Source organism: Zalophus californianus, chromosome 9 (genome assembly GCF_009762305.2).
Source record: "Zalophus californianus isolate mZalCal1 chromosome 9, mZalCal1.pri.v2, whole genome shotgun sequence".
NCBI classification, from domain to species: Eukaryota; Metazoa; Chordata; class Mammalia; order Carnivora; family Otariidae; genus Zalophus; species Zalophus californianus.
In genome coordinates, this window is record NC_045603.1 from 121,322,728 (window position 1) to 121,334,610 (window position 11,883).

Below are 11,883 nucleotides of genomic sequence, written 5' to 3' on the forward strand. Positions count from 1 at the left end.
CAATTACATAAATAAGTGTTTAAAAGAAAAAGACACCCAAGTGCCCAATAAACATAAAAAGTGATCAGTTTCGTTAATGATCAGGAGAATAGAAAAAGCACAATAAGATACACATTATATCACAATCAGATTGACAAAAAAAATGTAAAAATCTGATATTAGCTAATGGCAGTGTGTTTAAAAATGCAAGTCCTATACTTGGCAGCTGGGAGTGTTAAGTTGGTGTGACTGCTTTGGAAACCCTTTTGCATTATATAAAGTTGATTCAATTTGAAACAATTTTGCCTTGAACAGTAAGCAAACATTCATAGATGTTTGTATCTTTTACACAGTAGAATCTCCTCCATGTGTATTTCCAAAGAAGCTCTTTACATTTGTGTAAAAGACATGACTGAGCAATTCTCTATTACTCTATGCCTCTCAAGATTTTTCACCAAGAATTGATTAAGGTAATATACCACATTAACAGTTTAAAGGGCAAGTTTTGTGTGATTATCTACACAGATTCAAAAAAAGCACTTGAAAAATGCAACACTAGTGCATAATTAAAAATAAAACAGAGTAAAATATAAAACCCTTTCAGCCAACTAAGAATAAAAAGGAAGTTTTCTTAGTCTGATAAAGGATATTTACCAAAAATTTAGAGAACACATCACATTTAATAGTGAACTACCGGAAGATCTTTAAAGCCAAGTTTTTGTTCACATTTACCCGTTAGTCTTAACTAGTACAAGAAAGAAAGATAGGGAAGGAGAGAGAGAGAGAGAGAGAGAAGAGGAATGTAGAGATGAATTTTACTTTATTGCAAATAGAACTCACAACACAAGGTCAATATGGAAATATCAAAAGTACCACTTTTACTCTAAAAAATAAAATAGATAAAATAATCGATTCACAAATGCAATAAAAATACTAAGTTACACAGGAATAAATATAACAAAGAAGTACTGTAAGTGAATAGATAAAAATATTCAATATTAGATGTCTGCTGCTTCTTTTTTTTATTTTATTATGTTATGTTAATCACCATACATTACATCATTAGTTTTTGATGTAGCGTTCCATGATTCAGTGTTTGCGTATAACACCCAGTGCTCCATTCCGTACGTGCCCTCTTTAATACCCATCAGCATGCTGACCCATCCCCCCACCCCCCTCCCTTCTAGAACCCTCATGTCCGTTGTTTCAAATAAAAAAAAAAGATGTCATTTCAGTCAATGGCCAGATTTCCCCCAGCCCCACCCTGGAACTTGAATAACATATTCTAAAATTAATACCAAAGAGTAAATTAATGGAAAAATAAAGTAATTGGAGAATACCCAAGACATTTTGAAGAAGAATATGGGAGGATTAGCCCTACAGGAAATTAAGATTTAATGTAATCCAAAATACTTAAAAGATAATGGTATTGACAATAAACAAAAGATAAAGAGTTAAGTGAAAAATAGACCCTAATCTATGGAAAATTAATATATGACAGAGTTGGTGTTACAAATCAGCAAGAATTCAATGGGTTATTCATAAAATCATTTGGGACAACAGGCAGTCCTTCCTGGAAAAAAATAAAATAAATATATACATACCTCCCAGGAGTATATAAAATTAAGTCCAAGTATATAAAAGACCTAAATTTGGAAAGCAGATATTTAGGCATTAGAAAACAATATAGGAGAATACAGCATGGCCTCAGTGTAGAAAGGGATTCCTAAGCATACACATAACACACACACACACACACACACACACACACACACACACACACACACACACGTTGGTAAAATTTAATACAATAAAAATTTAAATGTCTACATACCAAAAGACACCATAACCAAATTTAAGAATTGGAGATAATCTCTGCAAAGTAGATAACCAGTTGTGGCATTCTGATGACCACAGAATGTGCTCCAATTCCCTAGATAAAGATGGTCCTGGGACATGATTGCCCTGCCAGGGACCATATTTTCTGGTTCCCCCCTTGCAGCACGGATGGGCCATATACAGTCTCTGCCAGTGGAGTGCAGAAGAAGAGCAAAGTCTGTAACTTCGAGGTGGACGTGGTTTTGAAGTGGCTTTGCCTTCCCCTTCTTCTCTTTCCTCCACCTTCCCTGTGAATGGCAAGGAGCCCGCGGAGTGAAGAATCCCAGGATGGAAAGCACTCGAAGGGTTTTCTTGGCTGCACTGAGTGGAACCTGCTCCCACCCTCCCCCTCCCCCACCCCCTTGCCGCTTTTAAAAGACAACAAGTCCTGAAACACAGATTTGTAAGCAGGAGGCTTTTTTAGGCAGTACACCTGGGACAACCCCCAGAGGGAGATGGGGGAAGCAGGGTGGGGCAGAGAGAGAGCAGGAGCCGTGGTGCCCTTGCAGAGAGGCCTCTGCTCATCTCAGACGCCCTCAGCTTGGGAGACTCTTCACAATGATCCCCAGTGGAGATGCAGGAGGCACGGGCCAGGCCTTTGCACTCTTATACCAGCAGATCTTTGGAAGCATCTCCTGCTGGTGCAGGCAGGGAGCCCCTGCGGGAGAGGGACCGAGCTGCAGCTGCCAGCAACCAACAGACCAGCCGCTGGGGAAGTGAGGGCTTGCATCCTGAAGGCGTGATCTGGGTGGCACCCCACACAGTGGTATTTCTTGTTAATGCCATGGATGACTGCAAAAGAGTTGGACCTTGACATCATGTACTGCTATCAACCAGGAACCCAGAGAACCATTCCTGCTGTGTATTCACCGGGAAGAGGACAGAAGTGAACTGACCCCCTAGTAGAAAGACCTTAACCTTCACCTACTATGTCACGGTTTACAAAAACTCTTTCATTTCCATTATTCCTTTGGAGCGTCAAAACCATCCTCTGAGGGACTCCGGTTTTATAGGATAGGACATTGAGACTAAGGACCGTAAGAGCCCAAGTCACACATGCAGAAGATTTTCAGCCTAATCCCACTGCCTATGCTCACTTCATTTGGACTCAGTGGTGTGTTCTAGCTTTGTGTCCGAAGTGCCAGTGTGTTCATAAAACCTAACCTTCCCTCAATCTCCAATTTTTGACAACCTTTTAAGCTTCTCTTCAAAGTATAAGTCCAGAACATCCAATGACTTTAAATGGTGAAGAAAAAAACGCCCCACAGAATCCATGCATCACTGCTTAAATGTCTGCTTTATAAGTCACCCTTAATAAGGAAGCCTATTAAATTATGCATTTTAGCACCAAATAAACCGATTAGTCTTGACAACCACTGCATCTTACTTACCCACATATTGTACTGGAAACAGATGAAATGTCATAGATATGAATGAACATATCTGAGGAAAGTTTTTATGCTTACGATCTTAAGATAGAGTGTAACAGGTCACTTTAAAGCCATACAGGATGTCTATGGGGAAAATAATCTACTATGGGGGAAAAAAAAAACCCAACACTCATTTTTATTTTCTTCTACCCATGCACATTTTTCTGACAGTCCGAAGACTCTGCACCTAGTTGGCACCAGGGATCTTCCAGAAACAATGGTGATTATTGGGAGAATCACAAGCCAGCACATTGTGTAAGAGATTTTATAGGTCGATTGGGCCTTCATTCGGAAAAGATGGAAAATATATCTGAATTCTTCATAATGCTGTGACTATTTCTTTACCTTAGTAGCAGGAACACTAGTCAAATAATTTCATGGGGGAAAATACTGAAATACAGCTGTTTTCTGAGTTAGTTTGCAGGATGTGGCTGTTCTATGGCAATTATTTTTCATTTTTTTGGCAAAGTCCAAGAAAGATTGGTTTAATTCTAGCAGTTCTACATTCTACGAAAAAAGGTCCTCACTTTGGAGATTTGGGGGCATTCAGAAATAAAACGTGTACTTTTTATTGGAAGAGGCCACTTGATTCTATGGGAAAAGTCATGATGGGTGAGAAGTCTGGGAGGAGGGGGCCACAAAAGGCGCCATCTGGGTCAGGACACAGGCTCTTATGTGGGTTTCCAGCTGCCAACATCTGCACCCCGATTTCGCCTGGACGCCTGGAGGACATAAAGGGGGCTTTATGTCCAGGCTTTACTAGGGCCAGGAGGAAGAGTGTGAACCAAATTCAGGAAAAAGAGGGATGGAGCTGAGGGCTCAAGGAAGTAGTCCATGACCTGGATGCTTGACTTCTCAGAGGACTTCAGGAACTACAGACCAGGAATCCCCACGGTAAGAGTCAGCAAACTTTGAGGCTCAGTTCAAAATTAGAAAGAACAATCTTAAAACCAGAGCCCGGAGGATGTGGGAGGGTGTGTGGGGACTGGGTTCTACTCATCGGTGGGCTAGGGAGTGGGGACACAAAGTACAGGGGTGGAGCAAAGAAAAGCCCTATATGGGAAAGAAAGGGTGGTTCTCCGCAGGACACGAGGAATAGAGGCCGAGTCCCTGGGGATTCCTCACGGAAGAAAGGCAGACTGAGTTGGTCTGGCTCCTGGCTCTGAGCAGTAGAAAATCCCACATGCGGATCAGGAACTCCCGAACCACCAGAGCCCCTCATTTTAACCCGCGTGGAACCTAAAAACATGAAACTGACAACTTATTAATAGCGAAAGCACAACCCCCACTTTACAGTTGCAAATATGCATCGATTCACTATGGAAGGACATTGCTTTCCCAAGGCCGTGGTACCAAGCAAGCTGAAGGAGAAATCATGATGTTGTTTGGGCTGGCAGGTGTGCGGCGCTGATGGCTATTTCTCCCAGGCCAGAGTGAAGCCTAATTTAATATCGCTCCCTTGCAGAAAAAGAATTTCTCTTACGACCGGGTGTCTTTTTCTCCCCACAGCAACTCTCGGATTTAAACAGAAGCACATATCTAGTGCAGAGAACTGGAAGGACACAAATCATACCATGACAGCCACTCCATCTTTCTCATGTCACACAGCCTCTGCCTCTCTTGTCCCAGTTTCTTAACAGAAGCACCTTGACCTACAGATAAATGGTCTGGTGTGGGCAGGTGGGGTAGGGATGGAGCGCTAATAGTATATGGACCCCTGCTGAGCTATTTAAAACTAACAAACACTGAATTCTAATGTTAATGGAATCAGTTTATTTCTCTCCTTACCATTTAAAGTAGCTAGAGTACCTTAATAAAAGGCATATAAAAACCTTAATCAAGAGTTCCCAAACCAGACCTTTGTCTTTAGGTGCTGAGGTCCAGCAGTGTTTAGCTAGCTGCAAAAATTACGGATTCTGCTAGCTGGAATAAAGCTTTCTAAAGATATTTCTCTTTGATGTTGTGACATGTGGCCTGGCATTTCAATAGACTCATTGGCCAGGCCTGCTCAAAAAATAGAACCTACCCCCAATGGTTGTAATTAGCAGTGAATCTATGAAGACACGTGCTGCATGCAAGACTTTCTAAGCATAGGTTTTAGCCTGGTATTTGGAAAGCTTATGCATTTTTTTGTGATTTATTATTTATGTGGCTGAGTGTTTTCCCATTCCATGTACTTTTTTCTCCCCAAAGAATACCGGACAATATTTGCTAAAACAATGACCATAGGAACCCTCAGTCTTTAATACGTAGCAGTAATATTCCCACCAGAGCAGAGGGAAACATCTACAGTAAACCTGTTGTCGCTTGTCACATTGACCCAAATACTAAAAAAGCATTTTGTAAACATGGGCGTTTGTCAGAATCATCTGAAGAACTGTTTTAAAATACGTACTCCTAGGACACATTCCCAGAGAGCTAAATGTTGCTGATCTGCGGGGGACAATTCTTTTCGTAACCCAGGTTGTTCTGACAAAGTGGTATACAGACTTCTCTTAGAGCAAAGAGTTCTAAAGCTCCGTAAAGAAGTGGCATCAATTGTAATTTTTTAATGAAAATGATCAATTGCTCCATAAAGTAATGAAACATACAATAACAGCACAATTCAGGCAAAGTCGGGAATTGGAAATAGGAATACTATTAGCTAGAACCTTTGAACATCAGGTAGTAAATTATTATGTGAATAGACTCTGCACCTTGTAAAGAAATATACAAGTGAATGGTATTTTTATAAATAAATTGGCTTTTGCTATTTACTGGGTGCTTCTAATATAAAGAATTAGATTATTTCCAAGGGTGATGATATAAAAGAAGAATTGCATATTGTGAAATCCTATAAAAACTTCAAGTTTCATATTATGTATTTTAAGGAATGCACCTTTTCACGACTCTTGTAGACACGAAGTTTTATATCTTTTTGTTTTTCCGGAGGATGAAAAGGACAAGCTTCATGGGGTGCCTTTTACAGACTAGATGGTCCTCGTACAGCTTCCTGCATCCTTTAAAGAAACAAGATGAGGTGATTATTAATTACTCGCTAATTTTTGATACCCTGCTTTCTTTCAAATAATATTTAAAGCAAGATAAGTGTGAAGAGATTTAAAATAGATGAAACAGGGACACCTGGGTGGCTGAGTCGCTTAAGCGTCGACTCTTGATTTCAGCTCAGGTCATGCTCTTAAGGTTGTGAGATCAAGCCCCACATTGGGCTCCTCGCTCAGTGGGGAGTCTGCTTGAGATTCTCTCCCTCCCTCTCTCTCTGCCCCTCCCCACACACGTGCACTCTCCTTCTAAAATAAATAAATAATAAATAAATAAATAATAAAATCTTTAATAAAATAAAATAGATGAAATAGACAAATGTGAATTCTCTCTAATATCCTAATTTCGGAGATGGGAGAAAATGAAATCCAGAAATATTTAGATATTTATTCAGTTCATACAGTGTAAAGTGGCAAAAATTGAACTCTCACTAAAGTCTGGTTCTATAATCTATACTCCTCCCCTGTCTTAAGCAGGACTAAAGCTAGTTTTGTAAGGAGAAAATATTTTCTGCACATATGTTCTTCCATTAGAATGCTTCAGGTAACAGGACTCTGATACAAACAGAAGAGATTGTAAGGTGGGATCAGCCTTCCCCCCAACTTCGGTGCATTTCGCTTTCAGAAATATTTAGATTTTAGGTTGTTATTTTTCATGCTTTTTCTCAGCCTAAAGGTTTTTTTTCTGGAAAATATGCATGAATGGAAAATAGTTTTTTCCATTTTCACCACAGGTTTTTGGCTATTTTTGCATTTGAATAACTGAAAGTGCCAATGTGAAGAGATGACCTGTTCCATGTGTCCAGTATTACTTAGGAAGATACTGTCAGCCCATGTACAATGGAAAAGCTAAATACTGGGGTTGATAAACAATGGACAAAACATGGCTTTTGAATGTGAATGATGTGCAATCGGGTTGTACATTGATTTGTATGTGGCTGTGGTTTCTCTAATATTTCTTTGTAGAATTGGTGCTTCCTTGCAGCATAATTAAGTTTCCTTTACTTGTTTTTCCTCGATTATGTTTACAGTTTTATTAAAAATATTTTCAACAGTTGACTGTAATTTTAAACAGTCAGCTAAGAACAGTCTTCTATTTTATTTCTATTCTTCATTGCTGTGTTCTTCTCTCTTCCAGTAACTCACTTCATTAATACATTTTTAAAAACTATTAAATGTCTTTTGTGAAAAGATTTGACTGCAGTGTTAATCACCATATTGAAAAATTGAAAGCAATTTAAAAGTCCAAACACAGGAAAAGGATTTAATAGTCCCTCAAAATATTAAGAAAACCTAAGAGATGGGTTTACTTAGTGTTACAGGAAAAAAAATACACACACACACATACACACACACACACAAAAACCCTATATTATTAAATGGAAAAGCAAGAAACACAATTATCTTAATTTGTATTCTGAAATCTAGCACACATAAAGAAACATATAAAATATATTGAACAATTTGATCAAATCTAAACTTAATGTTTTATTTTTGTAAAATTTTCCAAGCACAAAAATAAGATTTCAAATATGATTGAGGCCCTCAGTATCATCTTCTTAAATCCTTGGTTTTTGCTGAAGCCTCTGAGTTAACCATTAATAGGAATTCTATGTTTATCATTCCCATCCATGGTTTTATAATCATGATGCATATTTTTATATATGTAATCATTGTATAGGATTTTGGTGTAGCATTTTAAACTTTATATAAATTTGATAAATGTATATGTTCTGCAACTTTCTTTTCCCCCCACCCAACCTCATATATTTTAGATTTACTCATGCCAATATCTGCAAATTTGATTTATTCAAATAAAATGAAAACATGATTAATACAGGTATTATGAATGAATCTGCTATCAACATTTGCATACACGTCTTTTGTGGATGTATGTTCTTGTTTCTCTTGAATAAATTCCTGGGAATACAACTAGTGGGTTGCATAATAAGTATGTGTTTAACTTATAAGAAGCTGTCAAACTTTCTTTAGAGTGGCTGTGCCATTTTGCATTCCAACCGACAAGGCATGAGAATAACATCTGTTCCTCATCATGCCAACACTTGGCCTCTCTCTCTCTCTTTTTTTTTTTTTTTAAAGTTTTAGCCATTTAAGAAGTGTAGCTATAGATCACTGTGGTTTTACTATGTATCTTTTCATGGATTTATATTCCATTTGTATATCATGTTTTACCTAAGTATCTTTTCAAATTTATCTATTTTTTTAATGGGGTTGTCTTATTAAATTATAAAGCATCCTTGATATATTCTGGATACTAGTCCTTTATAAGAATGTGTTTTGCAAATACTTTCCTGTTTTTCAATTATTAATGAATGCTGATTTTTAGTAACTGTTTTTTCTTTAATTTTTTTGAATCATCATATGATTTTCTCTTTTATTCTGTTACTGTGGCTGATTATATTAAAAAATTTCCAAATTTTTGAACTATCCTTAATAAATGTATCCTGGAATAGATATGAATTGGTCATGCTTTTTAAAATATTTTGTTAAAAGTATGCACTAATAAGTTCTCTCAAATTTTTGCAAGTATCTTTATAGATGATGTTAATCTGTGATTGTATTTTCTCTCGTGTCCTTATGCACTCTTTATATCAGTGCTATTCTAACCAGATAATATGAGTTGGTAGATTTTTCTTCATATTAATTTTCTGAAATAGATCATATAAAAGTAGTTACCTCTCAATCAAACACATCAAGTCATAAGTCAGTTCACTTTATTATTATTGTTACTTTTTTTAGCCCTGAAGATATATTTCTAAGAGTGTTAATTCCTTTTTCAATCTGGATTTGTTGTACCCTTAGCCTTGTGCACAGTTTTTCTTCAACATCATCATGGGAATTCTTTTCCTTTTCTGTATCTCTCTCTCTCTCTTTCTCTCTCCCTTCTTCCTCATTTTGGTGGAACATATCTTCCTGGAAAAGGAATACATTGTTTTGAGAACTGGCAGGTCTGAAATATTCCAATCTACACTTATACTTGATTTATGATTTGACTGGAAATAGAATTCTGAGTTCAAATCATTTCTGATTCATTTTGAAGGTCATTTTCCATTCTTTTCTACCTTCTAGGGCAGTTTGTTGAGAAACCTGATACCATGCTGATCCCTCTGGAATGTGACCCATCCCTGACCCCCCTCCCCTCTTCTTATCCCTGCAAATTCCTCAAATGTCACAATGATCATTTTAATGTATCTGTCAATTTGTTAGACAAAATGTGATATCTCATTACTCGTTGAAATCCTGGGGAAATTTCCACTGAAGGCCAGGAGTCACCTTCTGGATTCTTCTCTACATACAGAGGCAAGAAAACCTGCAAACACTAATGTTCTCCCCAAGTGGAGAAATCCACCAGACACAGGACACTAGTTAAATTAAACCCATTTGTCGAATAGATTGAATTCTGTTCACATTTACTCCATTTATCAAATAAGACAACTCTTCTCACTTACGTATGATTTTGCTCCCCACTTTCATTTACCTCATGCCCTAGAGCAAAGCAGACGGTTTGGGATGAATGCCAGGAAGAGAAAGTGGTTAGCACAGATTCCTAAAATACAAAACTTACTTAAACCAAAAAATAAAGTGGAAAATTAGAAATTCTTACAGGCAAAACTGATATGGCCCTAAAAGAATGTATTTTAGTTGCAATTTATCTCATAAATTAAAAACATGTTCTTAAAGTAAAATTTAAAATTATGTTGAAGTGAAATTTACCATACTGTACATGATTTGTTCTAGCACTTAATTTTAAATAGGATAAAGATGTCAAAAGATGAAGAAAAAGGTCCCGTAAAGACTTTTAAGCAGAGATAATTACAAATCACAGTTCCCAAACAAGCCAACGACAGAGTTCCCTCCCCAGAAATTCTTACACTCATCTCCCCACGCGCTCCCCTCACATTCATGCTCTCCCCTGCTCACCCTGGGCTGTGTGTTCAGGAAGGCTGGCCTGTTTGGACTCTAGCTTCCTGGCTGGCCAGGTTCTTGGTGGTTATGTCTGATGAGAAGCAATGGCAGGATATCAGAAGGCAGAGGGTGTGAGAGGAAGTGATTATTCCTCACCCACAGGGTGTGTCACTGCCGGTCACTGCCGGTCACATGAGCCTGAATGTGGGTGCGCGCCTCCGCGGTGCAGCCCCTGGCTCCTCTCACCTGGCCACAACTGGCCCTGGGTTCCAGTAGCAGGATTCCTATACCGTACTCCCTCGGGACAGACAGCGAGCCTTAATGGCTTCCTGCCCTCCTTAGACCTCAGGGTGGCTCCACTCCATTCACGCTTTTAGAAGTCCCCTTGTTAAATCTAAATCCTATTCACGTAAAGCCTTTTGAGTATGCTAACACTTCCTCCTGGATTCTCACTGATACCGCCCACCTTCTAGCCTCCCCTCCTGGCAGGTTCTGGGATGCCCCCGTTACTCTAGCCAGAAAGCACTTGTAAAGATACCTCAAAGCCTCTAAGCTTTAAGTAAATCATGTCTTCTTGTTTCTCTTTATATGCATCTTATGTTTGTCATTTAAAACTCCCCTCCAAGTTCACCTTTCCTGGAGACCCTTGCCCCACTCCTGAATGTGACTTAGAGGTACTAGAGTCTATGCATTTTTTCAGCTTGTTATTACCTTTGAAAATTGTTTAGAAAATTGTGGGGCACCTGGGTGCCTCAGTTGACTAAGCATCTGACTCTTGATTTTGGCTCAGGTCATGATCTCAGGGTTGTGGGATCGAGCCCCACATCGTTGAGATTCTCCCTCTCCCTCTGCCCCTCCCCACTCCTCTCACACATACTCTCTCTAAAAATTTGTTTTAGAAAATTTTAAATTTACTTTTCTACCTTTCCTCACCCCCAACACTTGCGTTGGACTGAAATCTTCGGAGCGGATGCTATGTCTTGGTCTTCTTTGACCTTCCAGCACTTAGAAAGAGTCTGTTGGCTCTGATCAGTTAATGGAGAGAAACCATAAGCATCGCAGTCAATTGGGAGGTTATTGCAGTAGGTTGAACACAGGGGAGAAAAAACATTAATGAATAAAAATAAAGAAGAGGGAGAAGACAAGAAACATAAGTAGTTAACATGACTAATTTTGTGGATTCAGGTTCCTACTGCCAGAAGTTAGGACGTGCAGAGAGAATATGACTTAGGAGGAAGATGGACTTAAGGCATCTTTCAGGGATGCAGGTGCTTGCGGGGAGCAGAAACCTGGGGAAGAGTGTGCTTGGATACAGATATGCACATCTTCTCCTCTTCGGGGTTGAAGCCAAGAGACTGGCTGAGATTTCAGAGGGAAATCACTCGGTATGGGCTGTGTGAGAGCCGGGGCTGTGGGAGGGGAGCCAACAAAGTGGAACCAGTGCAGGGGACAGAGACAAGCAGAGAGGGCAACAGTCTCGGAGGGCCACAGAGAAATGGGTGGAGAGTCTCCGGAATCAGTAGGTTATGGACAAAATCATCAGGATCAGGCAAAGGGAAAGAAGAGGTCAGCAACAGTGTGCCTGGGTGGCTCAGTTGGTAAGCGACTGCCTTCGGCTCAGGTCATGA

At 39.1% G+C, this 11,883-nt stretch overlaps 1 long non-coding RNA gene across 1 annotated transcript; it reads right to left on the minus strand.

Moving 5' to 3' along the window:
• Nucleotides 1-9,164: 9,164 nt before the first annotated feature.
• LOC113921537 lies at nucleotides 9,165-10,358 on the minus strand. Its single transcript, XR_003519718.1, has 3 exons — nucleotides 10,271-10,358; nucleotides 9,799-9,835; nucleotides 9,165-9,262 (listed from the first exon to the last, which is right to left on the minus strand). It is a non-coding gene; the product is annotated as an uncharacterized LOC113921537 (long non-coding RNA).
• Between the last annotated feature and the right edge of the window lie 1,525 nt (nucleotides 10,359-11,883).